The 25,476-nt window shown below is 43.4% G+C and overlaps 3 long non-coding RNA genes across 6 annotated transcripts in view; 1 reads left to right on the plus strand and 2 right to left on the minus strand.

Annotated features, from left to right (window-relative positions):
• LOC147655557 (uncharacterized) overlaps nucleotides 1–12,057 on the minus strand; it is a 31,137-nt gene extending 19,080 nt beyond the window's left edge. The window contains exons 1-2 of the long non-coding RNA XR_015289020.1: nucleotides 11,825–12,057; nucleotides 10,690–10,861 (exon numbers count right to left, since the gene is read on the minus strand). This is a non-coding gene — a long non-coding RNA (uncharacterized LOC147655557). The remainder of the gene's footprint in view (nucleotides 1–10,689; nucleotides 10,862–11,824) is intronic.
• Nucleotides 12,058–14,138: 2,081 nt separating this feature from the next.
• LOC111925357 (uncharacterized) overlaps nucleotides 14,139–25,476 on the plus strand; it is a 41,260-nt gene continuing 29,922 nt past the window's right edge. For 2 of the 4 annotated variants that reach the window (XR_002862199.2, XR_015289017.1), the window contains exons 1-4: nucleotides 14,139–14,398; nucleotides 18,741–18,883; nucleotides 22,453–22,728; nucleotides 23,013–23,107. This is a non-coding gene — a long non-coding RNA (uncharacterized LOC111925357). Of the gene's footprint in view, nucleotides 14,399–18,740; nucleotides 18,884–19,091; nucleotides 22,729–23,012; nucleotides 23,108–25,258; nucleotides 25,430–25,476 lie in introns of those variants that run through there. The other 2 variants (XR_015289018.1, XR_015289019.1) reach the window with 2 other exon arrangements.
• LOC111925355 (uncharacterized) overlaps nucleotides 23,388–25,476 on the minus strand; it is a 99,162-nt gene continuing 97,073 nt past the window's right edge. Inside the window, exon 14 of the long non-coding RNA XR_015289016.1 lies at nucleotides 23,388–24,071. This is a non-coding gene — a long non-coding RNA (uncharacterized LOC111925355). The remainder of the gene's footprint in view (nucleotides 24,072–25,476) is intronic.

The following is a 25,476-nucleotide window of genomic DNA, read 5'->3' on the forward strand; positions in this document are numbered from 1 at the left end:
TTAATTCACATGGGCAAGCTTGTGTCACCTTTCTGGTCAGAAGGGTCTACACAAATTCCTTTTCTAGGTTCAAGTTCAACACTTTATCTTCAAACTATCAAGGCTAAAGTTCAGTTTTACATGCTCATATAGAAGTTCACCTTTTATTCACCAGAAACATCTTGTTTCATGGCTCATAAATATTAAACTACTATAAATGCAACCTCTGTGGTCTCAGGGCTAATCACAAGTGAATGAATTTAAGAAGTAAAATTTCCAAGCTGCAGTGTCTTTCCCTGATGTTTGCACTCTGATAGAGGCTGAACAAAAGTTCCAGCAACTGTGGTCAGCTCAAATGCAGGAAGGACTCTCACCTTCATTCCCATCCCCGCCCCCCACCCTGACTACCCACTTATTGAAACTCAACAAACACAAATACTCCATCCTGACTTTCAGAGCTTTGAAAGCAACAATAAAAACAAACATTTCCAATGTCCCATTCACAAATCCACGTCCCATATAGTGTGAGGGTATGCAGGCTTTTGTGGAACTGTGGTCATATCAGCGCTGCCATGTCCTTCTTCAGTTAGCTGTTGTTATGCCAGCACAGTCTAGAAGTCACCAGTAACAGAAATATCCAAATTATTTTGTGCTGTAACGTCTGAGATGAAAAACTTGGCTGGGAAAAAAACAGAAGTCATAAATCTATTTGCCTCACCTACTTACTGTGTGATTATCTGAAACAGCTTGTGAAATTATTTGGAAACTCAACGTATTTAGCAGGTAGGGACCAAGGTTCTCTGTGAGCTTGCCAAAAGCAAACTTTAATTCATGGTTTTGATATAAGGGGAGAGCTATACTTCAAGTGGTCTGATGTAAGGCTTTCCTGACATTTATATGGTGAAATACAACTCAGTCCCATATTTAAGGGAAGAAAAAAGTAGTCAGAACAAGAAAATCTTTTAGGAAAGCTTCAAGGCCAATAGCCAAAATTTAAAAGTTACCCCGATCACCCTCATTTCTCCTTTGGGTCTCTGAGAAAGGTACTTGGATTGTGCAAAGATATATATATATATATATATATATATATAATAGACTTTGAATCTCAGAAGATCAAATATTTTTGGATGCTTAGTGCCCTGTTTCTGTCTGACATTATACAGCACCTAAGAAATGTTAGATGTGCTTCTCAGTATTTCTGCCACCAAGTATTCAAACTAGAATAGCTGTGTTAGCTCTAGGGCTACTCTTACTCCTCTCCCTTCCTTCTTGCCTTTCCTCTTTGCCAAATTCCTTCCTCAGTTGCCTGCTCTTTGCAGAGACAGAGCCTCCTTCTGCTTCAGGTTTCAAATAGGATGTTCATCTCATGCCCAGAGAAGGCCAAAAAGATGGTTTGAGTAGATGAGCAGAGTGATAGAAAGTGAAATTAGCAATAAAAAAAATGATTAAAAGTCCATTCTATAAATCTGCAGTGGCATAAAAAAAAAAAAGTCCTGGAAGGGTTTGATGATGTCCTTTGCTGGAAATGGTGCCTGGGGCATTATCACACTCTCATGCTGATGATGACAGATGTACAAACCAGATAATGATGGGAGTATGAGGCAGCTTTGCTCCATCCTCCAGCCAAGCCACTGAACCTCTCAGCTGAAAAAGACCTTGTGCTGTAGTTGTGACTTACAGAGGCTGTTATGTCCTGTCAAAGAAGGTAAGTGGGGTTGAGTATCTTTCTGAAGCAGGTCAGCTGCTGTGAGTGGCACAGAAATGGGGTCAAAAGGAAAAGCAGGTGTCCCAGAAAAGGCATAGGTGAGTATCTTGGTATGTGAGTCACAGGCGACTCAGCCTTCACACAGGGAGTAACCATGAAGTAACCGAATACCTAAGCTATCAAAAGAAGATTAAAGCCTCTCCCTGTGCTGTCCTGACAGCCTTCCAGCCTTCCTGGATGAGAACAATACCAGGAGGCTGACATGGCTGGAGGGTCTAATTTTCTGATAAAGCAGAAGATGAAGTCCTGACTGCCTGTATTTATTAAAGAGCTGATGACACTTTCTGCACAGAGAAATCAAAGGACTCTTGCCCTGTGTGGACACATAATGTCCCACTTCAGTTTCCACGGCACTTTGCTGTTCTTGGCCCAGATAATTGTTCAGTTCTTGTACTGAATAGCAAATGGTTTCAGCTCAGACACAGCAGCATGACAAGGCCTGTGACAAAACGTAACTTAGTGCTGACTTAACAAAGTACTTGTGTCTCTGAGGAGACACCATGGCTATGGTTTGTATTCAAAGCCTCACAGTATGCTGAGAAAAGCTCCATCAGGCTAGAAAGGAAAGGTACCAGTATGTCTGAAAGTCAGAGGCTGCAACACACAATGATGAAGTGAGTGATCCAGAACCTGGAGCCCTGCACTGGACACCTGTGTGCCTGGGAAGTCCCCTGCTTCTGACAGGGGCTTCCAAGCCACCATGCTGAGCATGTGGCCAATGCTAACCACAGGAGTAACCTGGCATAGGGATGCACTTGTGGGACAATAGGAGGCTGCTTTCATCCTTCAGGAATGTCAGTGTTCTTGGGCCAAAAGCTGCTTCTCTGTGCTTTCCTTAAAAATAATGAGCAGAGGTCCTGCAGGCAAAGGCTAGAGTTGTTTCCCCAAGAGGCAAGAAGATGAGATTTCATTCCCTCATTTGTCTTGAAATCTACACTTACTAGGAGGTGTAGACTAGAGGTGAGATGTGGTATGTGTGGGCCTGTCTCCCTCTCAGCTGAGGTCTCCTGCTTCCCAGGGCACTGCTGAGGGGAAGATGGGCTTTGGCCACCTGCCATTGTAAAGGAAGTCCCTGTCTTCCTCTTGTGACTTGGTTTGAAAAGAAAGTAATGTCTGAGGGTGTGACATGAGTTAAGCATGTTCTGAAACCACCTCTCACATCAGCTGTTTTGTGGGTCACAGCTAAATGTCCAGTTTCCATGACCCAGCAACGTGCACTCACAGCCCAGAGAGCCAAATGTGTCCTGGGCTGTATCCAAAGCAGCGTGGGCAGCAGGGGAGGGAGGGGATTCTGCCCCTCTGCTCTGATCTGGTGAGACCCCACCTGCAGTGCTGCATCCAGCTCTGGGGGCCCAGCACAGGGAGAACATAGACCTGTTGGAGCAAATTTGAGGAGGCCAGCAAAATTATTACAGAGATGGAGCACCTCTCCTATGAGGAAAGGCTGAGAGAATTGTGATCATTCAGACAGGAAAAGCTGGCTTCACGGTGACGTAATTCTGGCCTTCCAGTACTTGAAGGGAGCCTCCAAGAAAGACTATTTGTAAGAGCATCTAGTGACAGGACAAAGGTAAAAGGACTCAGACTAAAAGAGAGTAGGTTTAGATTAGATATTAGAAAAAAAATTCTTTACTGTGAGAGCCATGAGGCACTTGAACAGGTTGCCCTGAGATGCAGTGGATGCTCCATCCCTGGAAGTGTTCCTGGAAGGTTGGATGGGGCTTTGAGCAACCTAATCTAGTGGAAGGTGTCCCTGCTCATGACAGGAGTTTGGAACTAGATGAACTTTCAGGTTCCTTCCAATCTAAACCATTCTATGATTCTATGATCACAGTTGAACACAGAACAAGAGTTAAGCTCAGGGAAGGAGTATTTGCAAGAACTCAGCTCTAGAAATCTGAAACACCTAAGTGAGAAAGAAATCACACCTTATAAGTCAGCAGATGAGCTGACTTACATCAGCATTCCTGCTCAGAGGAGTATTTTTCTAATGGCACTTTTAGATGCAATGCCATGCAGAGAACTGGTGCTTATCCAGACTTTCAGGATCACCTTGATATGAAGCTTTCTGGTGTCTTTTGAAGCATTTGCCTTTATTACAGAGAGCGATATTTGATGAAAGTGACAGTCCACATGATCGTTTCGATCAAAGCAGCATGCATTACTGTTTAACGAAGCTTGTGACTTGAGGTTCCATAAAATATGCTAAGAGCCTGCATTACAAGATCCCGTAATAGAGGAATTAGCTTATAGTGTACACAGGAGAAAAGCTTTGCTCTGACACAATTTACAGAGGTTCTGGGAAGGGATTTGCCATAATTTTGCTCTGAAACAATGCTGCTCCTTTTATAGAAATTTTTATTGGCAAGTTCATCCTCAAATGTGTTGCTTTATCATTACTTTTCTATTATTCACAGTGAAAAAATATCACCATAAAAATATTACTTGCTCTAGTAGAAAACTCGGTTACTAAGGTTACTGGATGAGATCTGTTTGGAATGATTTACAGCTCCTAAACACACTTTCCTCCCCCAATGAGCTGACTGGGAAGAAGAATCTGCCCTAATAAATTAACCATGGTAAATGCAGACTGACCTACAAATTAAGAAATACAAGGTTAAATACAAACATCGATCAAAGGCAAGAACTATAAATAGATAATGAACTGAAGAAACAATGCCTGCAAAGCAAAAGGCTCCTGGAGTTTTCACATTGGCTGGCAAATGCTACTTAAGTACCCTGCTCAGCAGAAAAGGAGGATACTGCTTACATGCATTCAGAGGAAATGTTGTACAGCAGGAAATCTCATCACATCTACCTAGAAAAATTTGAGAAAAAATAAAAAACATCCTCTGTGAAACTCCACAGGGAAGTTCTGCATAACTTCTCCAGGGCCAAGGCTGTGACCTGACACACAGTATCACTGCCTTCACACAGATGAGAAATTGTTGCTTAGATTGTGCATTTTCTATTACTTGTTTTGTAGCTGGTGAAGTCCAAAGCCATATTTTGCAGGGGGGTTGCATCTTATCTTTCGGCTTGTTGTTAGAACTGAAATCTCTAAAAGCAAGTACAGTCACTAAAAATGAACAAATTATACAGGCAAACAAGCACATCACCTTGTGTCATCACAGGTCTATTGCCTTCAGTGCAGTCACACAGACATTCAGTGAGTGAGGATTCAGACTCATAGGAATGGGGCTCTTCCAAGCATGAATTTGGTTTCTGCACTGTTGGCATCCCTGTTTTGAAAGGCACGTCCTAACCTAAAGCTCTCACCTGAGGTGTGATTCTTTCTTCTGAGCCCTATAATACACCATCAAAGGTTTTGGGAACACTCTGCTCCATTGAAAACATGATCTTTGCTGGAAGTCCCTGAGCCTTTGTGGTGGTAAATAATGGATAGACAGATGCCCTTAGAGATGTAGGACAAGCCCTAGGGAGGTGAGGAGACTAGGAAATGTTCTCTGCTAATTAAAGTCCCATTTTCATGTAGCCACCTCTGGCATGACTGGAAGAGATGTAGGAACAGATTTAGAACTAGAATGGTACTACTCAGATGAGAACATTGCCTTTGATAACCACAGAGAAAAAAAAACAAAACAGGTGGAAAGGATATGCCTTAATTAGGCCACTAGTGTAAAAACTCAGCTGGGAGTGCCACTTGAAGTATGCTGTAGCAAACAAGCATCCTTTTTTACCCGTAAGCCCCTCTCCTTTAGAAGGCTCTGTCAGCTTTCCCACTGTCAAGGCCCTGAGGAAACAGGAGCAGCACGGTTGAGGTTGGAAGAAGCCCCTGGAGATCATCTAGTCCAACATTCCCTGCTCAGTGCAGCTGAGATAGACAGGTTGCTCAGGATCAGGACTATTGGCAGGCTGCTCAATTGTGTCCAGTCATATTTTGAATACCTCCAAGAACACAGACTTCATAATGTCTTTAGGCAACTTGCCCCAATGTTTGACCAGCTTAACAGTAAAAATGCTTTTACTTCTTATATTTAAATTGATTTTTTTAAAATTTCAATTACAGATCATTGCTTCTTGCTTCTTCTCACCAGGCACCACTAAGAGCTTGTCTGCTTCTTCTTTGCTGACTCCAATCAGGTACTTATACACAGTGACAAGACCTCCCTGGCCATCTCTTGTCCAAGCTGAACAGTGCCTTCCCTCTCAGCCTCTCCTCAGGTCCCACATGGGCTTGCCCAAGATTTTATTTCAATTCCTGAGTTGAAAACTGAATGTAGTTATGAAAGAACAGATTTTGCCCTAGAGGTTTGCCACAAGGTGATGCTGCTAGTTAAATCTATTTCTCCTACACCTCACCTCTCAGACAGAGATCTTAGAGACTTAATTTCCTCACTGTTATCAGCTAAAGGCACATCTGCTTTCTGATTCACTTAAGATGATTTTTAAATCAAGCTGGTGCTGCATTCGATTCTTTCTCATTGGTACACTCTGACTTATCACCCTGGAGAAGTCCTAGCCATGCCCTAAATCCTGATGATTAAGTCAACCTTTTAATAATATCCCAAATCATTTCTGTGCAGGTGCGCAATAATAATTTTATGAGGCAGTTTCTTGGCTGTAGAAAGGTGTAGGAGAGCCTGTCTCAGAGCATATTGGTCTTTTTGATGCCAACTAAGAACCATCTTGTCATTGAGGCATTGCTGTATGTGGTCTGCCTTCCTGTCCCCCCTCTGCCAGCTGCTAAGATATCTTTCTTCTCATCACTCCATTCTAGCCAGTTTAGTGGTCTTCCTCAGGAAATCAGCTGTCTGGCTGCACCCTGGGCACACCACATTATGCTTCTGTACCTGGGCATTGCTCCCTTGGCTCATTCACGTCATCTTGGAGTGTGATTTGGAAAGTCACTGAACATGCTTTTGCACAATTCCTGTGAATACATGGAGGCAGTGGCATCTCATCTCTCCTTGATTTGACACTGCTCTGGATGGCAGAACTGAGATGGAAGGGTTTTTCTTTTATCAGGGTAACAGAGTGAACTCTCTCTTACACGCTGCCACAGAAGAGTTCATCTCTGAGGTAATGCTCTGACCTGTGAGGAGAGGCTGGTGACCAGATCAGGCATGAGAAATGTCTCAGTGTGGCATTGTCCATCTAATGTTTCTGTTTTCTGTGATCCATAACCCCAGTGTGGAGCTTTCTATCAGCTGGGCAGGGGTGCAGATGAAGAGGGTGAAGGGACAGGCAAAGATATTTTGGCTCTCTTTGGTCTTCCCTGTTGTGAATCCTGTGAGTAGAATTCTATGTAAATCCCTTCCTGCTGAACCCAACCCAGAACTTGAGGAACTATCTGCCACAGCCCACCAGTGAAATTGTTTTACACTGGGACAGCTCTTCTTGAGCACCAGCTGGAATGACCACAAAGAAACAACAATACACCATGACCCAGCAGGGGAAACAGTAGTCCCACTGGGAACCTAAATGTTAAATGTTCCTCCTCTTCTACTCCCTGTCCCAAAATGGCAGTTTAGTGGGAGAAAATTGAAGACTGCACATGATTAAATGCCCACAGACACAGACAGCTGAGCTTGGGGCTGGCTGTTGGGACGTGCTTGTTGCTGGCTTGCAGCCTAGGAAAAGCTGTAGGAAACAGTGACAGCTAACAGGAAGCAGTGCTTTCAGAGCAGGCAATTTGGATGCTGCTGTGGTGCCCTCTCACAAAGGCTTTACTTTCTGCTAATGAAAGATGTTCTGAAGGGGATAAATCCCTTTCTTAATCCACTCCCACGTACTCATAAATTCACGACAGCTGATGGGCATAATTTGTTCTAATTATTTTGGTCCTTAGATGACTTCTTTACCCACTTGTCCTTTGAATTTAAACTACAATAACCAGCAGTGTTACTTGCTGGCATATCAGTCAGCTGTTATGTGTTTTTAACTAAGGAACAGCACAGATGAGTTCACATATTTCTTGAATGAGTTACAAAATTTATGAAAATCTGTTCAGATAACCTTAATGAATTGTATTACCACAGCACTAATAATTCAGAGTTTTGACTGAAAGTAAAGAGCCAATTCCTCTAGGCACCACCAACCTAATTCCTCTTTGGTCATGGGACAGAGTGCAGCAACCTGCTCGTGCGTCACCTTGAGGAGGGAAAGGAAACCATGGCTGGACAGGTGCGTAACCCTGGTGTGGAAACGCATGCCCAGATCTGCTGGCAATGGCTTTCTCATCAGCCTAGGTCTAGGTAATGGGTCAGCCAAGGAATATCTACTTACTTCCACCTCTCTGTTTTATTTAGAAAGTGGGGTTTTTTGTGCAGAGTTGCTTTTTTCTGGTCAACAACCATTCATCAGCAAAGAGAAGGTCATGTACCTCTGACAGTACTGCCTTGCATCAGTAGAGCAATGCCCAGCCTTGTTTGGCAAAATCAGCACAATGAAAGTGCATGCTTTGTGCAGTCAGGAGTCCTGGGCTGAGCTCACTTCCACATCTGGTTCCTTTGTCCTGGCTCATCATGGCACAATTATGGTCATAAAGTCTGATCTCAAATAAAAACATTTTGAAATGAGCAGGTGATGTACACCTCTATTTTCAGGGTGAACCCAAAACACTGTAAGTAATTGTAACAAATACAATGCTGAGGGGATATTTAAAATGTAAATGTTCTGAGTCAACCAGATATAAAGTTTGGGCCAGATATCAACCAGATATGATGTAAGCAGCACAAGAAGACCCTGTATTAAAAGCAAACCCTTTTTAGCTGAATGATCAGAGAGTACTCATCTTCTGTAGTCTATAAAAGTAAATTTATATACAGGGAAAGCCTCTACAAAGTATAAACAAGATCAAAATGCAGCCTCATTACTGGTTACCCTGGTAAGTGCTGTGCCGCACAGAGCTCTACAGGAGAGAGTTTCTGAGGAGAAGAAATGAGCCAGCCAAAATATTATCTTCTAGGCTCATAGCCCACTGCTTCCTGTCAGTCACTAGATAAATTCTTCCTCAGAATGATTTTCTTTGCCAAAGGGAGCACAGTGCTGCTGTCTGCGATACACAGTCCCAAAAACATAGGTTTCTGTTTATCGGCTCAAGCTGTACTTGGGCTTCTGTACCTTCACTTGGGTTATCATGTCTAGTTGCTAGCTTACAGCTGCAAATCAGGTGCCAGAGGAGAGTCAAATTCGATTTGATGCTGTAATTAATTCTGTAGGAATAAACATGCTTGCAAGAATATGATAGCTCCTTCTGTCTGCAAGCAGTGATGTTAGGTTCCAGCAAGGCTAAAAATACATCATATTTACTCAAATGTAAAACGTTGGATTAATTTTCAAGCATATATGTTAACAGCCAAAAGTCTCTGCCTATCACAGAGGAAAAATACAGCCTATATCTGAATGCCTAGGTCCTGCTGGTTTCCCTCAAGCCCTGTGAAGCAGCATCAAAGGAGGAAATTGGCAGCCACTGTTTGGGGTTTTGTGTCCTTTCTCCAGCAAATGCAGAGGTTCTTTTATCAATAAACCCAGAGGAACCCATTAGGACTTGCATTTTCATGATGTGGTGAAAGGTCAAGGCATGAGGTCAGGGTGCACTGGACTTGAAAAATGGGAGGCATTGGATGGGAATGTCATAGGAAATGTGGTTTGGAAATACAGGATGACGTGGAAGGCCTAGAAGTGACATATAGGCAAATTATAGTTTATTATTGTAGCTAATTAATTTATCTATGTTGGATAATGAGGAAAAAGTACTAATTTTACCCAAATTTTAGGTATGCTATCTTTGTATAATGTATGTCTAAGAAGCAGAAGTTTGTGCTGCTCCCATTTGTGAACAGGCTGTGGGATTTTGTTTCTTGGGTTGCTCTTCCAATCATAAACCAAGGATTAAGGACTGCTTGTCCCTTACACATAAAATGTCACCATAGGATCTGCTCTGCTGTTGACTTCACTCTGCTCACATGAGTTAAACAAAGCTGATATGGAGCAAGGCATAGAGAGTTTCTTTGTGGACCTGCCCTAAATCCTGGGTTTCCTTTCCCAGTGAAACTGGACCTTTTCACACACTTGAAACAAGTTCAATACCAAGGAGAGTCCCTTTTCTGCCCCCAGCCGTCAGCTGCCCAAAGTCTCCAGGCCACTCAGCTGAGACTTGAAAGCAGCAGAGGTGCTATGGGCACACTGATGTGGCTGTGATATGTGCCATCCATCTAGGGTGAGGAATGCACTGCTCTCCACATGAAGTTTTTAAAGGTGAAATGCCCAGTGTAGATAAGAAAAATAAATGGCAACTGTGGTTATCTCAGTTCACCCACTGTGTGGAGAATTGCTTGTGACGGTGTCCCATCACTCCACCATTCAGCTTCACCATGCTTTTCAAGATAACCTTGTTTTTAAAAAAGCTAAAAATACTTTTCCTTTAATCTAGTTTGTTTTGTCAACAGTCTAATGTATTCCATGGGTGACTGTATTAGCTTTGACATGAAAAATTTGTGTCTGCAATGCCTTCCTCAAGAAAGAGGATAAAGTAGACATTTGTCACTGTGAAGGTACTAACATACTAATGGTTTTGATTTAAAATTGTGATATTTCAAACACGTCATGTGAAAATAGAAGAGAACCAGTGTAGGAAGGAAGCTGCTCTTCATGAAGAATTGGATGTTTTGCAGGAAAAGCTCCTTTGACTTTAGCAACTTCAGTCATAACAACAGCTAAAATTTAGTCATGTGCAACTTAATTATTTTTCCCGGGGGCTATGACTTAGTAACATGCTTAGATTTGAAGAAAGACACTAGAGGGAAAAAAACCCACACTTTGTTGAGCCATACCATGATAAAGATGTGCTAAAAATTCAAGCTTGTCTTACCAGCTGCATATAGACTCCATTGCTCTTTCAACTTGGAAAGTAGAGTAGATGATTAAACATCACCTGGTTCTATTTTTCTTTTTCACTTCATTGTTTCAGTTTGTCTCACCTGTAACTGTTATGTGTTGTTTTTACTGCTTTTCTGCTTCTCTGCATCCTTTCTCTTCTATGGATTTTGTCTGTACTCCTGACGAGCTCCTCATAAAACTGGAAGTTCAGCATGGACTCGTTCAGGTCACTCATTCAACTTGTTTTCCTCTGTAACTTCTTGCCCATTTTCCCTGAGCATGTCATGATAAAGACAACAGCTGTATGACAAAGGCATGCTAGTCTGTTTGATTCTGTCCCAGCCCTGTCCCCCACTCCTGACCTCTGTGCACCAGTCCTGCTCCACCCTGTTTCGGTGCTCCTTTTCAGGCTGTCTCTCGCTCCGTTGTGGGGATCTAACACCCAGTGATTGTTACAGCACACAATGCCTTCCCTGTTTGGAAGGGAGTTTTAGCGGTCAAAACCACGGTGGTGTTTGTGCCTTTGCAGCTCAGCAGTGGCAAAGCCTAGCCAAAAGCACACTGCCAAGGACCTGTGCCAGAGAGGACCTGGGAGGGGCTGGAGTAGGGGGTGCCCTTTCCTTGTAATCTCAGCTTTGATAAAAAGTGCCTTTGGTTAAGACTAGACTTTGCCTAGAGGAACAGGGACTGTAAATAACAGCACTCATTGGTGACTTCCCTTGACACAACCAGGTGCAAGGGCCACCTGGACAACCAGTATAGATGCAGCTTTACTGGGGCTGTTAGTGCCCAGCAGCAGGGAGGCTCAGGTTTCTCTAGGACATGCTCCTGTTGCATTTTAGCAAAGTTGTGTTTGGCACTCATGCTGGGTTTTTTTCCCAGGAAAAGTGTAAAAAAAATACATTGGTATATTTTCCTGTGAAGTGCTTCTATCCAGCACAGAACTGAACGTGCTCCTTTCACAAGGATGTATGTGGTGACCCCTCCTAGTCAGGGGGTTATAATGTCAGTGTGGAATAGGAGCAAAACAGGAGAAATGTTCTATTTTAGTCAGAGGGCTCTGCAAGCTTCTGCCACTGCATGATCCTACTTCCAACCTGCCTCATTCTGAGTGCTCCTGGGGTCACACTCCCCAAGCTTGTACCCAGCCCTAGGTCTCTCTACTCCCTGCATCCTCATTCTTGAACAGGAGAAATATATTCTGTCCAGGCACCTTGTCTTTGTGTGCTGTCTTACCTCTCTTCTTCTACAATAACTTCAGCTCTTCCCATGCTCTCTTCCTCCACTGTGCTATTTATCTACATCTGTCGATTCTCGTGTCCCCTGTTTCATCGCTCCTCTTTATGTTATGATTAGGATGTCCAGCACAGCTTTAGTTCATTTAATTTAATAATATTTTATCTTGTCTTCATTCCTCTTTCTCAGAACCTCAGTTCTTGCTGTATTAATTCTTCTTGTTGGTTATTCAACTGTTAACAAAATGAGGTATAATGACCATCTATCAAGATCCATTTTCCATTTACCCATGAAAGTGTTATGATGACTTTTGATTAAAATACAGATGGGCCTGAATGAATCTGAATAAAAGCTAAAATGAAAGAAAACTCACCTCCAGGTTTGTTTAAAACTTCATCTGATTGCAAATCTGTATTTCTGTAACATCACCCCAAGTCTGCATTCTGTGCTCTTATAATACACAATTTTCTTTGGTATTAGGAGTTCACAGCTCATTTGTCTTACATTACCTGTAGTGCTAGGACAAAGCTGAACTATGTAAGCCTCAATTTACCTCCCTAGAACTGAAAATTAGTCATCTGTAAGCAGTCAATCGTGCTGATTACAGTGATCCCTAAACCAGCCACATCCTTATGTTACTTGCTTTGCTTTAGAACTGGAAATGGTTGCATCAATTTTTTTCTGCTACATGTTCTTGCTCTCTGTCTCTGCCTTTTTTCCTTCTCATTCACATTTGTTTTGTACTGAAAATGAAGCATCGCAAATTATCTATAAAATGCAGCTACTGAATAGAAGGTACAGCCCTTAGGAAAACAATAGTCTGGCTGAACACAGACAGTTTCTCCTCTCTTTTAGAGTACCCAAACCGAAGAGATTCATTATAACTCCTTGATTAAAAGGTATGTATCCTCCTCTTCGTGCTCATTTTTCTTCTGATTATTTTCCCCACCCCTGATGCAGCACAATCCATCCATCCTGGGCAGATCATCATCTTTTAAGGATGACTCCCCTATTACACTTAGTGACAGGTGGAGTCATTTCCTTGCATCTATACATCTGAGAGGTGGAGGAATAAGAGAGATTGGACTGAGGGCTCCAAACTGCAGGGGTTTCTCTTTTATGTCAGACATCATAATATATGGGGCACACTCACTTACTCCCAACATTTGTGCCAGCATTGATTCTTTTTGGAAACTTCATATTAAATTGCTTTTCAAAGGCATAATGGAGAACTGGTAACTTGTTTCTGAAAGGGCAAGGTTTCTTTATTCTTCCTGCTCTGCCCTGTAGCATCCATGTAATACCATAAAAAATTTCCTTCCTCTAAACTCTGAACAAGAAGAAGCCAGACATGTTTAACACATCCTTCCTTCTTTGGCTCTCAATTTTCAGACCAAAAATATATCTTTTCCCATATTTAAACTGCAGCTGCAAGTGCGTACCAGATCACTGGAACCAAGGGATCCATGATTCCAGTATTCCCAGGTCCCCATGTCCTTCTGGCTGTCAAAGCTGTTAAGCATGAATGAGATTGAGCTGTCCAGGTTTGTAGGTGAACTTCGCCTCTGGCTTTCTTCACTTGAGATTCTACAAACCCTCTCTGCTTGAAGACCCGTGCCATAAGGAGTCTGATTTCTATTATCTGCTCAAAATGAAACATTTTTTTCTTTCCTACATCAATTTATGTAGAATCGCTCCTCAAAAATCTTACTTAGACATTCCCATCTAAGTATTTCCTCCTGTATTATGCCTAGATATTAATTGATTGCTCCCTAGAAATCAGCCTGCTCTGATGACAGAAACGCTGGGTAATAGGGAGTGTGTCTGCTGAGCACTGGCAATTGTGGCACCTTTTCTGTGTCTGTAGTTTCATGGAGGTTGTCTCTGTCTCCCCGGTTCACCTGGCTGATGATATTTGTCAGATGGCTTGTGGATAATACTCGACAGGTAAAGCCTGAGCTCATGGGTATGGATGCTACAACTCATTCCCAAAGAACCTGACTGCTGTAGGCTATAGAGGAACTTTTTGTTAGGAGGTGCTGCAGCCTCGGGATATGAGAAAGGCTTGGGAACTGTAAAACTGAAGGGTTGGATGTCTGAGCTCCGCTCTGACGTTTGTGGCACTAATTTGGCAGGACACAGACATGAAGCATGGGTCTCTCTCTCCCGGCTCCCAGAGTACGCGAAGCACAGCCAGGGTGTCTGCACGGAGGGAGGAGGGAGAGCAGGCTGAAAGCTTGCCACAGGAGCCACGCTGTCCCTGGCCTGCCCCGGCGTGCAGGCAAGGCGTGTGCAGGCCCAGGCTGGGCCTGTCGGAGGTGCCCGGCGCTGGCCCTGTGCTGCGGGAGCGGGACAGGGCCCAGCAGCCGCCAGCCTGAGCCCAGCCCTGCCCCACCGCCCTCCCCACAGCAGGGAAGGGTGGAGGGGAGCTGCCAACTCTGCTGTTGGGCAATGCAATTCCCTGGTTCTCTCTGTACTCGTCGGGGCACGGATTATTTCCGCCTGCAGCTTTAATGACAAAACGGTGTCCAGAGACAGCAGCAGCAAACCCGGTCTAGCGTCATCACCTTGCAGGTAAGGGCTAAAGGAGCTGTGCTGCCATGCCAGCATTTAGCTGAGCAGCGTCCATTCAGAATGAGTGCAGTGTGACTGAGCAGCAAGTTCACCATTTAAAGTGAAAATCAACACTTCCCTTAGCACCGAGGCAGATCATTAAACATTTTGTTGCATGAAGCAGCATCACTTTTCTAGAAAAAGTGTCAGGGTGTTCAGCCAAATGAGCAATTCAGTTGGCTTAACTTTCCTGACCGCTTTCTAATTTGGTTTTAATGAAGATATAATTAAGAGGTAATGTCAGTAGAGCAGAACACTGTCACACAATAATGGTCTCCTGCTGCTGCATAAATGGTAAATGCAGTAAATACAGAAGGGAAGCTGGGATGTTTATTTTCAGAGCAGGAGGCATTCATCCTGGGATGTTCTTCTGTTTTGATACCTTTATTTCCATTTTGTTAGAAAAATGAGGGGCAGCAGATTTAATTCCTTTTGGCCTGCAGCCACTTCACAGGAGTAGGAGGACAACTTTCAAGGTGGCTCTGCTGCAGTTGGGACGTGCTGCTGCTGGATGGTGACTCGTAGGTTAGACTGAAAATTCCTCACTTTAACCTGATTGTCCAGGGATGTTTGTGCTGCCGTAGGGAATGCAGCAATTGAGAGTCTCAGTCAGCCAGCACTACAGAATAACTTGGCCATTACAATGCTGTTTATGAAAGCAAACCACCTTGAGAAACCAGTCCTTTTATTTTTTGACTGGCTGGAGCTTATGATCTTCGTCTTTTCTGGTGAATAACGTCTGCCTTCCAGCATTGCAATAGCAGAAATAAGGATTTTATGTTCTAGCCCATACTGTTCACCTCCACTGCAATTCAGGCTGCAAAGTTATTTCCATTCCGAACTTCAGTTTCCATTTTTCTTTTAAGTTTTTGCAAAACTTCTTTGGGGAGAAAGTCTCTTCCAAGGCATTTAAGCCAAGTAATAGCTTTAACAGTTTTTGCATTATGAAGGCTGACAAGATATACTATCTCCTAAAGCTAAGACTGTTTTTTCAAGCAGAAAACTGCATGAAATAACTGCAAATGAGACTTACGCTAAAATATGGATAAAACTCGGAAGTTAAAACTTCCTGTGAAATTAGTACTTGCTGCAGAGCACAGCCTTTGTTCTGTCTGAAATATTTGGTGTTTTAAATTTGCAAACTCATGACAATTTTAAAGCTCATGGAGTAAATCTTAGGTCTTCCAGGACACTTGAGAAATAATACCTCTTATAGAGTGTTCTTAATCGATAACTCTGAAGGCATTTCATGCTGATCAGAATAAGGGCTAACCAGATATGGGTTCTTAAAAACAATTCAGGGTTTTTCCATACTGAAGTAGAAGCAAATTTCCAGCCTTCCAAAAGTTCTAATAAAAACCAGGAGACTCTTAGTATACCATATGTTAAGCATATCCAAGCTGAGGGGGATTTGCCTTCAAGCCCAGAGGAGGCCTTGCATTTAAGTGTGCCCTTACTACTGTGTTGCTTGCAGTCATTTTGCTCCTGTGGTGGGAGATGTTCACACTGACAGGGACGAGCCATGAGATGAGTTTGTGGCTGAGCAGTTGGCTGGAAGATGGAAACAGCCAGACTTCCGAATCCCTCTCTTGGTTCCTGCAGGTTTGGTTTGAGTCTGGCGTCTTCTGTTAGAGGATATGCTGCCCCTTCTTCTGTTCCAGTGACATGGTGAAGGGCAGGGGCTCTTCACCTATTTCTCCTTTGTGAATTAAAACTCATACCAGCTCCCTGCTGCCTTACATGGAGCACTAAGATGCTGTTTTCCATTTACCCCTCCCCAGCTGAGGCAGAGCACTCTTTCTAATGATATGGGACATCTCCCACTGGACCAGAGACACTTGCCTGCCGCACAGAAATTCTTATGACAGATATATTCCTAGGGAAGCCTTGTTTTCTCATATCACAGTTTTACAGACAGAAAAAATTATTTTATCAACATGCCAACCTCCAAGTCAGCATCATAGCGTCATCTTCTCAGAGAGGAAAGACAAGATATCTGTGGCAGAGCTGGGTGTAAGACATAAGCTTCCAGTATTTTGCACATTCAGCACTTTGCCTTAGACTTGGCTGTGGAGAACAATTGCAGTATTTACAGCAGTGAGTGTTTTCAGATCCAGTGCTGTGAATCTGGATGACTACATGAATTTAAGGGTCAGGGGGCTGCAATTACCAGCCAGGGTAACCCAGTCAGAATTTGGTTAGCATTGTGTGGAGCAATTTTGTGTCTCTGTAGGCTGTGGCCAAATCACATGCAGGAGTTGTGTTTAGATAAAGTAATAGTTGTGTAGGCAAAGCAAATACTCTAATGTGAAAGGGATCCAGTGTAGTGGGATCACTTTGTCCTGAGCCTGCTTCTGCTGAGACCTGGGAGAGGGTCAGCTCCCCCATGCCAATCCACTCCTACACCAGCTCAGTTTAAAAGCTCCTGGAGACAGCAATTGTCTTAGGCTATTGTCCAGCTGGAAGACTCTAGTGGGCCACCTATCTTCTTCCAAGAAAATGGCTTTTACAGCTTACCTATGGTGTCAGGAGCTGAAGGAAATAATGTGGGATGTCCCTAAGCTTTCATGCCTTGGATGTTGTTTGTACTCTTTGGTGAGGAATTCACCCTTCTTCCCAAAACATGTCCTCTGGCAGCACTCCAGAGGGCACAAGGAGCCAGGATGCACAGGAGGACATGTGCATCCTTGCCCAGCTGAGAGGAGGATGGTGGATCCAGCAGGAGAAATCTCTGTCTGAGGCTCTTCCACTTTTACTCATGCCCAAGCAGAGAGGTGACCCTGGCATACTGGTGGTAGGCAGGGGGCAGCTGCAATGCCCTGGTGCTGTGTGCACCCCAAGAGATCCAGCAGCTTAGAGAGCTGAGGAATTGGCCAGAGAAGCTGGCTGGGCTCTCCTCAGCCACCCAGGAAAAACTCGAGACTATGGCAGGGGCAGAAGAAGCCCTGCCTGAACAGCAAGGGGTAAGATGTCCCTATCCCTAAACCACTGTGACTTGGGAATGTGCTCTCTGCTTCCCTACACCACCAAAGGGCTGTCACCAAAACAGACCCACTTGGCTGGCTGCTGGAAGTATATCTGGGCAGAGAAGAGCAAGGAGCACCATATTCCCCCTTGAATAAGAAACTCTCAGAATTTCCCCTCACCCTGTTGGAGCATTTCACTTTCCAGTAAGTAACGCTATAAATTTCACCTATTGGTAAAAGTAAAGATGTTTTATGGTTGTCCAGACTAAGCTATGATTGACTTAAAGTCTAACAAATCATTCCTTTAAAGTCTAACAAATCTATCTCCTCCCACTGTCCCTTTAACCACGCTATACCGAGTGCCAGCTCTTCCTTTAAAGATAACGGGAGCGGGAGGGAGCAACTGTCACCAGCACTTAATGAATGAATGAATGTTGAGCCACCCTATAATTTCCCTCTGCTTGGCTATAAGCACAGGAGAAAAACATGCAGAGCAGAAATCCTCTGGCAAGAAGCAGTCGTACCTCCTGAGCACCACGTCACACCTGTGCTGTCAGGAGCCAGACCAGTCCGTCTGAAGCAGCTGAAGCAGAAAGGTGTGAGGTGCTGAGGGAAGGATGAAGAGTCAGTGGGAGCCTCACCACAAAGGGCTTTTTGTTGAAAGGTGCTGCACAACACTGCACATTGTGGTGGAGGGGACAAGGTGGAGCATTTCCAGTGGGAGATGGTGCATTTGTACAAATCAGAATGCATGGTCTTTTCTCTGTTGGAATATTGTCACTGTCCTTTATTACATTAAAGGGGAACATCTTTATCTCATGGTGATTTGGGTGGGATATGACATTGCCTAATGAAAAGGGGGACTGTAATATCAAGGAGACAACCGTGAAATAACACATTACACACTGAATTGAACAGCAGGCTCATTTACATTCCTTTAATTTGGAAATATGAGCATTCAGAAAAGCTCTTCTCCGCTTGCATTCCCTTATTTGGGAAACATGTAAATTACATTTATGATAATTTAGTATTTAACTGGTACAAGCATTGCGAATTCCAGAAGCAAACATTTTAAAATAGGCAGGAGCTGTGCCAGCCCTCTTTGGAAATGCGTGAGGTAAAAGCCACCTCTGCGGACGATTCCGAACGCAGCGCCTCCTGGCAGCTTCTGGACCTGCACTTGCAAATGCTTGTAAAGCAGATGGGATAGAAATGGTGAGGTTTGCAGGGCTGGACCTTTTGTCCCAATCACAGTCTAGGCTTATCACATATGGCAGATGGATTTAATTAATAAAGCTCTTCTGTTGTGTGTGGAGTCATTTCTATTTTTTTTTCAGCCCATGAGATCCCAAAATGGCAAATGAAAATGACAGCAGAGGAGCTTTTAGATCAGCAATGCTCAGATGATGCTGAGAGGCCTCTTCTATGGTAATCCCACTGCTACATTTTCCAGTCTCACCTTGGAAACCTTCTACCAATCGTGAGTCATGTTCAGCTGCTCATCAGTCAGCTTATTCTATTGCGTGTGTAATAGCCCTTATTATGAAGTCATTTCTCTTGTATCTAAATGGGATTGTTCCACTTTTAATCCAATACCCTTCTTCCATCTCTGCTGCAGGGAAAGTCCATCCTGCCAGCATACAAATGCAAGCATTCATCCCAGAGCTAGCTGGGGCTCCCTCCTGCCCTGAGAATTGCTTTCTGCCACCCCCGCCGCCCCCGCAACCTCCTGTGGTTCCCTTCACTGTTCCTGTTGCCCATCCTCAGGTCCTCTGTCACTTTTCACTCTCCTTTCTAGAATGCAAGGCTTAAAAATATGTGCTGTGCTCCAGTCTTACCCAGACTGCATAATTCTGCACCTATAACTCCCTTTTTGTCACATGGCAGATCTCTCTTTATACCCCCTGGGACAGTGATTGCTTTCCTCACAATGTGAACTCTTTTCATTACCTACTATAACCCCAAGGTATTTTCCTATAATAATGTTTCCTAAATATTTGTGTTGATTATTGTTATTTCTCTCCAGCTGCAGTACTGTCACATTCATCAGTATTAAGTAAATTTTATTTTGTTAACATCTTCCCATGACTCAGAACATGCCAGGTAATTCTGCAATTGGGATTTGCTATCCCTTTGCACCTATCCATTTCATATTTTATTGCTTTCAGTGCTAGTAAGGTTAAACACAGCATTGCCTCATATAAATCAAATGACCTGAGTACAGAAAGGAATAAAAATATTTGGAAAAATAATTGAAACAACCCCTTCCCACCAAAACAGAAAACCAACCAAACAAAAAACATCTAACAAAATCAACCCCCTAATATTTTCTTTAAAAAAACCATTGAAAATATTTGCCAGACCCGAGCTTTTATGTTAACATTTTCATTTGAGTTATGCATCCATTTGGGAGCAAAGGTGTTCTGAGTAATTCTGACAGGGGCTGTGAGAAGGCAATACCTGCTTTTCTTTTCCTGCCTGTTTCACAGAAAGGACAGTACAGAAATCGTTGCTGTGAATAAGAGTTTGTGCCCTTTCAGGAGAGCTCTGAAAAGTTTGCCTGCAGTTAATCAGGAACCATGGCTCAATGGGCTTCCATGTGTCTTTGCTGTGCAAAGCAGGGACTGAAGCAAGAACATGCTGCAAACTTCAGTCAACACCAGTCACTTGAGCAAAGTTTTGTTCAAACAAACAAACAAGATCACCATAACCAAAAAACAAAACTACACAAAATATATCTGAAGACCAGAAATGTTTAAATACGCATTTCTTGACATTGTCCGTAGCCTTTTATTTATTCATGAGCAACTTCCTACACAAACGTGTATAGACCAAGGAGAAAGGACAAGCTGGAAGGAATCCAAGTCAATGGACTCAGCTCAAAGGAGGAAATGAGAGTCTGATGCCCATTCCTCAGGAATATGCACTTTACAAATTAGCTCTCGTGCACTGTGCCCTGAACCCCTGCCAGAACAAGTACCTGCTATTTTGTGACAATGTAAGAAGTTCTGGGCATGGGTTGTCCATGAGGGGCTGCTGGTAGTTCTGAACATGGCATCAGGTTATGTCTGCCGTTTGGCACTAAAACAACCCTGATTCTTTTAATGGCAGTACAAAGACAGCACCATTTGACATGCCCTGGCTGACTCCTAGATGCCATTACCAGCTTGTGGCCAATGTTTTAAAGTTTCAGCCTTCTTAGTAAGTCTACCTTGTACCCATGTTGCTTATTCCCATCAGGTTTGAGGAACACTGGTTTAGGTTACCCCTAAAGCAAAGAAGGGTATAGGAGGGGCACCCAATCAGGGTTTCTTGATTACCTGAGATTTGCTCTGACAGATTCATTTTCAGTAATTGTGCCTGCACACCTGATTTAGGGCTCCTCAGCAGACAGCAGTGGAAGCTGATTTCTTTGAAAGTAAATACCCAGCAGCCAAGACTGTAACAGATGTTATGGATGGGACCAGTAATTCACTTAACTCTGTCTCAAAACCCCTCTTTTCTATACATTTCACCTCAGTATTCTCCTGGGCAATCAGTAGCCCTGCTAAATTTGTGGTTCTCATTTAATTCCCTGACATGTTCTTTTTTGAGGCTTTATTTTCGACTGTTGAAGTACAAGAAGTTGCCTGGAGCCTTGCTTTTGAGAAAGGCAACAAGAGAGCTCACCCTTGGTAACTAAAAGGGAATGCTTTCCATTTTGGTGTGAACATCTCTGAGGGCCTTTCTGAGCCCACCTACACTTTTCCACAATGTTCTGTGTTTCGAATGGATGCAAATCTTGTCCTGCTCTGACAGTGGAGAGCACAGCACTCAAACCAAGCCCTGACAATAAAGTAACTTACTCTGAGATTAATGTCTTGGAATTCAGGATAGTGAACACATCCTTCTGCCCTAGGGTTTCTTAATTTATATTACATATGGGGCTCCCCTGGGCAGAGGCATCAAGCTGCAGGGATCCAGGATCAGGGACAACCCTAGCAGGAGTCACCCAGAAGACACCAGTGCATCCTCTTTGGAACAGGCCCATGGTCATACGGGCTGTGGTCACACAGCCCATGGCCACACAACCCGTCTGAGACTTCGCTCAGGTTAAGAGGCAAGTGCTGCACATGGCACCTTGCTGAGGGCTGTAGATGCATGTAAAGATGCCATGAACAGGTAATCATTCTTCTCATGGCATTGCATCAGAAATGCTACTGAAATCGCTACAAATAATGTATAATCTGTATAATCTTTTTTCCTTTACCTAGTCTATAATTATAGCAGATCCAAACAAAAAAACCCAAACCAAACAGTATTGGATTTTTCTGTCATGATCTGGGTTTCGGTTTTGGCAGGATTCAATTTTAATTTCAACTTCAATTATAACACTTCATTACCTGTGTTCTTTATTTATAGTTACACATTGCTCATTTAAACTGATGTAAATATTTTTTGACTTGTATCCAGGAAAGTGCTTCTATCATTGGTTGAAAGAAAAGCAGCTTCTCTCTTTTGAGTAGCTGCCGTGATTTCAAAGAGATGGGGTCTACAAACTCATCTACAGTCAAAATATTTAGCCCTTAATCTATACAGAAAATAAATTACAAATATATTACAAAACCCTTCTTGACAGAGCCTGTCCATGCTCTGTTTTCTAAGAATACTGCACGAGGTGATAACATGAATCACAAATAACATTCAGCATGTGTTTGAGCAACCTAAAGAATGCTCTTTTTTTTCTTTGGAGGTGGGAGAAATAAATTGTGTTATTAAAAACAGAGATGAGCTGAGGAAAAAAAAATATTGTTTTAAGTATTTTGTGCATTTATATAACCCAAGAAGATCCCATATGGAATATGAGCAAGTGTTAACAGAAAGATCATTAATCAAGAAATACGCCTACTGGAAACAAATCCCACAACAGCTTAGGAAAACAACAGACAAAAAGTTATCCCGTGGTTGGATAAGTAAATGGATGTCAGTGTGGGAGCATTATGGCAGAGAGGAAGCAGCATGAGACTGTGAGCAGCTAAGGGTTAGGCATTTCATCATCCGACTCTCCAGTTCCCCAGGAGTCCTGTACCAATCAGCTGATATCCAACCAGCAGAAAAAGTTTCCTGAATCTAGGCTGTTTGCTAGAGAGCATGACTGTGTCTGCCAGGAGGAAACCTCCGGTTTATCCAGGAGAAGTGATCCCCAGGACTGCAGTGTGCCCTGTGTGGGCACAGACACGAGAAGTTTCCTCTGACTCCAGTCAAGCTGAAGAAAGCTGTGGGGTGGTGGGCATGTCACTTGCATTGTCCCACCCAGAGCACTCACCTCCCATCCAGGCTATCCAGGTAGGAAAGTCCTTCCCCACCTTCTTCACCCCACAAGCAGTGCAGTCCAAAACGGTGTTTCTGGGAGCTACAGTTGTTGCTCAGTAACGCTGAAAGCTGAGAAATATTGTGCCAAAATTTTCATGCACAAAGGAAAAGGCCTAATTTTGAAAGAATTTATAATAGCATGGAATAATTGGTCCCTACACACAGGAAAGATGGGAGTTATTGGTTCAGGGCTGCAGAGTGGGGGAATGGGAGATGACTGCTACTGTCTTGATGCTGTGTTTTGTTTTTTTTACTAGTGATTTGGCAGAGCAAACCAAAAAAAGGCAAGGCAAGGCTGTAACTGTTTTCTCTCATCACCCTAATAATCCTTTGTGCTCTGAGGAAATTGCCAGTAAGTATTTTGCACGAAGTATTTGTATAACAGACCTTAAGAATTATTGCTAGTAAGAAAACAATAGATATTAATGAGCATCTTCCCCCAGCTAGTGTACCAGTGGAGAATTTACAAGTCCTAATGTGCACTAAATTTGAAAAGTATAATTTTAATTTCGTCCTGAAGAGTATTTAAATCTGAAAGAAAATTCCCAGCTAACTAACTAACTAGGAGATCTGAAGAACAATTGTCAGAGCTGAAATGTCCTTACTTCCCCCCACAAAAGCAACCAAGCCCATCAGTCTCAAATATTTTATTCAATACTCTATTGCCAGGAAACATTTTCAAATTCAGATGAAAGGAACAAAAATAATAACAATCCTAAATATATCATTAAAAGCTTTATGCAGCTAACAAGACAGACATTAGGTCACCAGGACCTTAGAGTCCTTGATTTATGCCAGAGATGCAGCCATGCAGCAATACGAGAGAGATGAGTGCTGCAGGACTTGTGTAACAAGATATTGTATTTTTCCCCCTGCAATGAACAGCTCTATACAAAGTCAGAGGAGAAAACAATCCTCCAAAGCCTTCTCACTTTACAGGTTGAGCAGAGATGCTTTTGTGATGAGGTTCAGTTCTTGGATAGGTCCAAATTAATAGCATTTTTGGTCTTCCCTGAAATTCGATGCACCTCACAGAGGGAGGGAGGCTGAAGTTGTGGACTGAGGGAAGCAGACAGGATGCACCAGTTTGCAGAGATGGTTCTCCCAGTAGCAGGTGCTCTTTTAGCTATGTGTGCATTTGTGAACGAGTACAGATGTGTGTGAAGCTTGGGGGAAGCAAACCATGGCTTCTGAACAAGCTCAGTCTCTCAGCACATACTCTGCTATGTCTTGACACCAGTTCACCTTTGATGACACAATATTGGCAGCAAACCTCAAGAAGCATCTGTTTGCCTTGGTAGGTAAATGAGTAGCAGCTGGGAAAAAACAGAGTTCATGTGGGGACAGAGGCATTGAAGAGCTTTCTGAGCTATTGATTTTTGCATGTTCTCAAGGGAACACAATGGGGAAACAGATTTTGTGTCAGCCCTGGTTACCCAGAAGTTTCTATATTTTGTGATCCAGCCCAATTTATAGATTGGTTATAAAACCTGGTTAACACCACTTAATAACCATCACAAATGATCTTTGAAGCAAATTACTAAATACTTTAGCAAAATCTGTTCCAAATCCTTGCTAAAGGATTTGTATATCTTAAGTTGCTACACAAAACATTTTGTGTGAATCATACAATATCACTAATTGGAAAGGATCCTTAATTGGACAAGGATCATTGAAGTCCAACTCCTGACCTTGCACAGGACACCCCAAGAGTCACACCACGTGCCTGAGAGCAAACAAACATTTCTTGAACTCTGTCAACATTGGTGCTGTGGCCACTTCCCTGGGGAGCCTGTTCCAGTGCCCAACCACCCTGAGTGAAAAGCCTTTCCCTGATATCCATCCTAAACCTCCCTTGACACAACTTCAGGCCATTCCCTCAGGTCCTGATCACCACAAAGAAGAGATCAGGGCCTGCCCCCCTCTTCCCCTCACAAGGAAGTTGCATTTGCAATGAGGTCTCCTTTCAGTCTCCTCCAGGCTGAGAGTGACCTCCTCCAGACCAAGTGACCTCAGCTGCTTGTCATTCAACTTCCCCTCAAGGCCCTTCACCATCTTTGTCGTCCTCCTTTGGATGCTACTAGTTTAATGTATTTCTTATATTGTGGCACCCAAAACTGCCCCCAGCACTGGAGGTGAGGCTGCCCCAGCTCAAAGCAGAGCAGGACAGTCCCCTCCCTTGCCCAGCTGGCCATGCTGTACCTGATGCCCCCTCAGGACAGGGTTGGCCCTCCTGGCTGCCAGGGCACTGCTGACTCATGGTCAGCTTGCCACTGACCAGGGACCCCCAGGTCCCTTTCCATGGCACTGCTTCCCAGCATCTCCTTCTGCTGTGTGTCCTTACAGGCAGGGTTGCTCCATCCCAGGTGCAGAATCTAGCACTTGCTTTTGTTATACTTAATACAGTTAGGAATTACCTAGCCCTCTGATTTGCTGAGGTCTCTCTGCAGGGTCTCTCTGCCTCTGAGGTACTCAACAGCTTCTCCCAATTTACTTTCATCAGCAAACAAACATACTTGTTATGCCTTCAAGTCCCATGTCCAGATTTATGGAGATGTTGAAGAAGAGACATGTGGAAGAGAATACTGTTCTCTATCACAGGAGACAATTAGTGGTGACCCTCAGCTGGGATGGCAATTGCCCATCTACATGGCCCAGCTATCCCTTCCTACAGGTGGGTGTTGTGTATCGGCAAGGTCCTGGGGTAGTTCTTGTACAGTT

This window comes from Cyanistes caeruleus, chromosome 1 (assembly GCF_971803275.1).
Source record: "Cyanistes caeruleus chromosome 1, bCyaCae1.hap1.1, whole genome shotgun sequence".
Lineage (NCBI taxonomy): Eukaryota > Metazoa > Chordata > Aves > Passeriformes > Paridae > Cyanistes > Cyanistes caeruleus.